The sequence below is a fragment of the Myotis lucifugus genome, unplaced genomic scaffold, assembly GCF_000147115.1.
Source record: "Myotis lucifugus unplaced genomic scaffold, Myoluc2.0 scaffold_198, whole genome shotgun sequence".
Classification (NCBI taxonomy): Eukaryota; Metazoa; Chordata; class Mammalia; order Chiroptera; family Vespertilionidae; genus Myotis; species Myotis lucifugus.
The window spans coordinates 1,017,009-1,023,548 of NW_005871246.1; positions in this window are offsets into that span (position 1 = coordinate 1,017,009).

Below are 6,540 nucleotides of genomic sequence, written 5' to 3' on the forward strand. Positions count from 1 at the left end.
CGTGGCCCAAACGCGACTCGGTGGTCGGGCGACCACCTTTGCAAACCCAGGCTGGAAGAAGGGCGGGGTAGTTGGGCGCGCCTGAGGCCAAAGCTAGGAAGGGTGGGATTTAGGGGGACACTGGGGCTCAGAGGAGGCCTGCCTGTTCCCGCAGAGCGTCCAGGCCCGGTGGGCGCGGGGTTTTCTGTCCCCCGATGGGCTGCGGTAATAGAGTCCCCGCAGTCTGCTCATCCTGGACCTGAGAGGTATGAAGAGGATCGAAACGGCCCCTCCCGGGAGAAGCTCAGGGTCCTGCTGGGGTTCTGGGTACTGAATCACTGGGCCGAGTGAACGGAAGAAATTCCCATTTTATCCCAACAGGAATTTCCTTGCCAGTGTTCAGGGCATACAATTTTGAAAAGCAATGACACAAGTTTTGGGAAACCTGATATTTGCATAAGCTCAGTTAAATTAGCAAAATGGGGGATTCCCGAAGAAGCACCCTGAAAACTGTACCCCCAAATCGCGGTTGGAAATTCAACGAAGTTAAAGGCGGACTGCAGGTGAAGGGGCTTTATCCTGTTATTCTTGAAGAACGCAAGAGGCATCTTAGGTGAGAAGGGCTGCCAGGTTGCCAGAGCGAGGTCAGAAGTCAGAGGGAGTGCAGGATGACGGGTCACTCAGGCCTGGGAGCAAGAAAGACGTACTTGCTGATTAAATTGACATGTGAACTGGAAAAGAACTTGAGTCCCTTCTGGGGGAGTTTAGCCAAGGCATGTCATTCTGGACCTTCCGCACCCTGATAGAGCCCCCCACCCCCCACCCCCAGCTTGCCAGTTATTCATCTGCAGTGTTAGAGCCGAGTGAAATATTGACAGCCAGGAGGTCACACAACACAAATATTAACTTGCAAGATGTTGTCTAAATGGGTGGCTTGGGATAATAAAAAAACAATCTCTTCATTCTTGTTCTTTCCACTGTTCCTTCAGAGGGTGCTGCTTGGCAGGAGGAGAGGTTGCAATGGCCAAGCAAACTTAGAGTCCTTATTGGGTACCAGGCACTGTGCTGAGCCCTTGGAATGCAAATTCTTGCTTAATAGAGTAGGTGCTATCATTAGAGCCATTTTATAGATGAGGAAACACGCTTAGTGGAGTGATTTAATTTTGACCAGTAAGTGAGCTGGAACTCCATCCTTCTATGTGTACTTTTAGTCATTCTGCCACCCTTCTTCCTGTGGCTTATTCACCTCCAGACTGTTGTTAAGTTTTTGTCATTTATAGCAGCTAAGATTTGAAAATCTCAGGATGGATTTTGGTTTCAAAAGGAAGGGCACCATTTGGCAAAGCTCTAAGGCCAGGTCCCAAGACCTCTGCTTGGATTCATGCGGCTGACACCTGCAGGGGCCACTGCACTGGGCTCCAGTGAATGCCACCTCCAGCAACAGAGAGAAGCAATCAGTAATCACACATGGAAGTGGTAAGCTAAGGGCCCAGAAAGCCGGTCAGAAGGAACCAGGATGGCCCAATCCTGCTTTTCTGGAGTAAAAATTAACAAGGAAAGTGGAGAGAACGCATGTGCACCTTAAATGTTGGTGCTTCCCCTGCGGGGTTCTTGGGAAGTTGCAGGAGATTTTAATAGTTGGAAGGGTGACAACATTCCAGAGTGTTTTTAAGGTCTCACAGGATCCCAAGATCCCACTGTTGATTGGTTTTTACATAACATCCTAGATTTCCTTCTGCAAATTTGCTTTGATATGTATCTGACTTTACTGATGCAAATTGAATCAAGTACTGAGAGCCTTGCCTGAAATCCAAGACTTAAAATCTTAGCAACGAGTGCCATCTACTGGAAGAATTATCGAGGAGCTTTTTGTTCATACACTAGTCAGTAATTTATTGAAAATCATGTCACTGATTCTCACGGAGGCTAAAGAGGAAAATATCTTGAACATCTCTGTAGGGGGAAGTTTGAGAGTTTCCATCAAAAGCCTTAAAATCGTGTGTTCTGTCTAACCAGTAATTTCACTTTTAGGAATTTCTCTAAGGAAATAAAGGGTGTTCTGTGTTTTGGCTATGTACATGGTTGCTTATTACAACTTTGAAATAGTCAATAATGGGTATAAGCCAAACGGATTTGGTTTGGTAAATGTTGCTATATCCGCATGGTGAGATACAGTATGATCATTAAAAATCATCTTTGCTGGAAAACTATGTTTGTGATAGATCATGAATGAAACAATGGGGTATAACACTCCAAGGCCCCCTTGGTGCTCTGGCTGAGCTGGGACCCCCAGTGCATTTCTGAGACCTGGGAAGCTGCCGTTTTGTGGGAGCAAGCCGTTCCTCTTGCTCGGGTGTGACTTGGCCTTCTGGGGAGGAACGTTTCCTCTTGGAACAGGAAGGATTGGTTTTGGAGAAGCTGAACTGCCCTGGAGGAAAACGTCATGGCACTCGGTCAGGCAGACCTGCATCTGCTGTAGGTTATGACCCCCTGAGGAAGCCTCTTTCTCCCGTTTGGAGTCTTAGAGGCTTTGGGGCCGCCTGAGGAGAAAAGAACCTGTCACAGGCCCTCCACTTGCCAGGAGACAGGTTGGAGGTTAGGCCAATGTAGTAGCTGCCCTTCAAGCTTGTTCTGCCCACTTTCTGAACTCTTTTTTTTTTAATTTTTAAAAATTTATTAAAAAATAAATCATTATTTATTTATTTTTTTTTTTATTTATTTATTTATTTATTTATTTATTTTTGTTTTGTTTTTGTTAATTTCTACCCCGGCATATTTTTCCATTGATTTTTAGAGAGAATGGAAGGGAGAAGGAGAGACAGAGAAAGAGAAGCAGTGATGTGAGAGAGACAGATGGATTGGTTGCCTTGCACATGAACCCCGACCAGGGCTGGAGATCAGATTGAGCCTGCAACGAGGTACATGCCCTTAATCGGAATCGAGCTCATGACCCTTCAGTCAGTAGGCCGATGCTCTATCCACTGAGCCAAACCAGCTAGGGCTGAACTCTCAACTGTTATCTCCAAACGTTCAGGGAACTTCAGTTTCCTGATGGCAAAATGTGGGCTATAGAAAATGGGGAGTGGGGAAAATGGTGAAGGTGGTCAAAAGGTACAAACTCCCAGTTAGAGCCCTAACCGGTTTGGCTCAGTGGATAGAGCGTCGGCCTGTGGACCGAAGGGTCCCAGGTTCGATTCCAGTCAAGGGCACGTACCTTGGTTGCGGGCACATCCCCAGTAGGAGGTGTGCGGGAGGCAGCTGATCGATGTTTCTAACTCTCTGTCCCTCTCCCTTCCTCTCTGTAAAAAATCAATAAAATATTAAAAAAACCAAAAAAAAAAACCTCCCAGTTAGAGATAAATAAGTCCTGGGATGTGCTAAGAGGGTATATCTTAAAAGTTCTCATTACAATAAAAAAAAGGTAACTGTGAAGTGATAGATGGTAACTACACTTATTGTGATGATCATTTTGCAATATAAACAAATATGAAATCATTAGGTTGTACACCTTAAATTAATACAATGTTTTAAAAATATGTTTTTATTGATTTTGAGAGAGAGAGGAAGGGAGAGGGATAGAGAGTTAGAAACATCGATGAGAGAGGAACATCATCAATCAGCTGCCTTCTGCATGCATCCCTGCTGGGGATCGAGCCCGCAAACTAGGCATGTACCCTGACCAGGAATCAAACCTGTGACCTCTTGGTTCCTGGGACGAAGCTCAACTGCTGAGCCACACTGGCTGGGCTAAACGAATACAATTTTATATGTCAATTATATCTCAATAAAACTGGGAGGAAAGGAAATGGGGAGAGGTTTTATGGCAGCAGTATAAACCATGGGCTTGGAGAGAGGTTTTCTGAGTTCTCACCTGGGTCCCACTGCACACCAGCTGAAGGAACTTGGGCAAATCCTACCCCTCTTTGGGCCCTGGTTTGCTTGTTTTGAATGGGAATAGTAGCACCTACTATAAATGAACTAGTATGTGTAAAGCAGTTAGAACAGCATGTGTCACAAAAGAACTCAATAAATAGTAGCCACTAGTGGTAGTAATCTATATATATAAAAGCCAAGCAACGGGAACAACCGAAACAACCAGTCACAGTGACGCGCACTGTGGCCTGCCAACCCACCTGATCGGGGGCGGGGCCAGCCAGCCAACCTCCCCCTGGCCGGCCTGGCCTGGATCAGCCCCCATCGGCCCCATCAGGGTGGGCTGGCCGGACCCCACCAGTACACGAATTTGTACACCTGGCCTCTAGTAGTGTCTATAAAATGGATACAGAATTGATTAAATATGTATCAAAATGGTAACAGCAGCCATCTTCAGGTGGAGGGGAGGTTACATACAGCTGGTCCTCCAATAACTTTGTTTCTTTATAGCATTGATGAGTTAAGGAACTTAAGTCTTGTTTATATCAATTAGCCTCAGATAAAACTGGGTTTGCTTCAAGTCACAGAACCTTTTGACGATGATGATAAGTGAGGACTTAATTGTAAGATGTTTTTCTTTTTATAGTTCCCTATTGTTTATAAAATTTCTATGAGTATATACTCCCTTTACATTGTTAATCTGAAAGGAAATTTACCCACAGAACACAAGAGCAGCCTCATGGTCTGTCTCCCCTTCCATTCGAGCTGCACATTATTCCCACGTTGGTCTGCAACTCTTCCTTAGGGAGAGAGGGACTCCATGGAAAATCTCCCTCCGGGTCATCTGGCTTTGTCTCTGATTGCTATTTGTAGGCGGGGTGGGGGGGGCAAACTCTGATGTTTTTGGCCTTGGGAAAGAAAAAAGTTTGGCCCCCTTGCCCAAGGAATGCTGAATAGCCCTAGAAATCTTTAATCAGCAGAAGTGGATTGAGTTTCACAAATATTCCAAACAGAAGCCATCTCCAGGTGTGTTTCACTTAAAGCAAGCCCATTGTTTCTGTAGGTAAATAAAAGTTACAAAACACGTTTAGAGTGATTTTCTGCCTTGCAGCCAGACCCTTTGCTCTGATAGACAGTGGGATCACTTTCTCCTGGTCAACCTTGAAAATAAAATAGCTAGTTATTTTACCAGCAAAAACAAGTTTATTCAGGAATAACGAATGCAATTCAGGAAAAACAAGTTTATTCGGGAATAACGAATGCAATTCAGGACATGCAAACTATGGCAAAACACAGGCAAGCCCACCGAACAAAGAAGGGGAACATTTTTTAATAGAGGAAAAGGAGGAAGTTAGACGGGGTGAGTATGAGCAAAAGTCCATTGGAGAAAACCAAGAGTTCAGGGTGGTGGTGGCTTCTCATTAGCTGAGTATGGTGGTTTCTCATTGGCTGGGCTGTTGCTGGGCAAGAAGAAAATCTTCCTTCCTCCACCCTGTTTATGTGAAGTGAGCTTCTTGTCCCAGTTTGTAAAGTGAGATGCTATGGGTGGTACATGTGTAAGAGCTCCCTGTTCGGGGGACTCCACTTTGAGTGAGGTTTTTCTTTATTTTTTTCCACATACTCCTTAGTAACCCTGCTTTTACAGCTAACTCAGAATTGCACTTACTTAAATGCATGCAGAACGGCGAGTGGCCTGGCTTTAGAAGGAAGCTTGAGCAGTGGATGGTGTGTCAACCTGTGTTTCAGCTTCCACATCTGTGCAATGGGAAGTAATAGTACTTGCTTGAGGTTTAAATGAGATAAGGCTGATACAGTACCTCACAGAGCGCCAGAACAGAGAGGTTCACAGCTTGCCCTCTCCGACTGGGTTAACTTGTGTCATTGTTCTGTCTCCTTGTAAGCACCCACAATAGAGCAGCAAGGTGGTAGAGAGTTGAAAAGGGAGGAGAGTAGACAATTCTTTGCTTTTGCAGAATGAGTTTTCTTGATGCTCAAGGTTGTGATTTTAACCCCCCTGCAGAATTCAAGAGCGATGGTCTGAGTATTTATAGCCCTATTAGATCTTTGCTCTTCTTTTGAACTCATTCTTTTCCCCAGAAAGTATGTACCTGATAAATCATTGAAGTGGAAGCCTGTCCCCCTTGTCCCCATTGTGTGGCTGCCCTGCTAGGTTTGTTCTCAGCCATGTGGGAGAAATGTTTGTGTTCCTTTCACGTAGCAAGTGTCTTTTTTTTCTTCTGGAAATTTGTTTTTAAAAGCCATGCTTTTATTGTGCTCAGCTGTTCGTTTTTCCTGTCTGCATGCTTGAAAAGGTGGGACCGCCCTTAGCAATATCCTAAATTAGGTTCTGTTTCCCAGCAGATGTTAGTGCATAGTTGAGGGTCGGGAGCAAGTGTTCCCAGAATGTGCCACCGTGGCATGCGAATTATTTCAAACTGAAATCAGTTAAAGCCCAACACACTGAAGCAGAATGTTTTTTACCTCCCCCTTTTCTTAAAGCCATTCAGATAGGAAAACCTGCTTCAGGAGGGGAACCTAGTCAGTCGCCCTAAGCGTTTTCACCCTAGCGTTAGTCAGGAAACCTCCAAGTTTCCAAGTTGCCTAGCAAAAGTTTACCTGCCATGTGTGTTCAGCTCTTCCTCAAGTAGCTGTCAACTGCCCATTCTCACTCTTGAAATCTAAGACCAC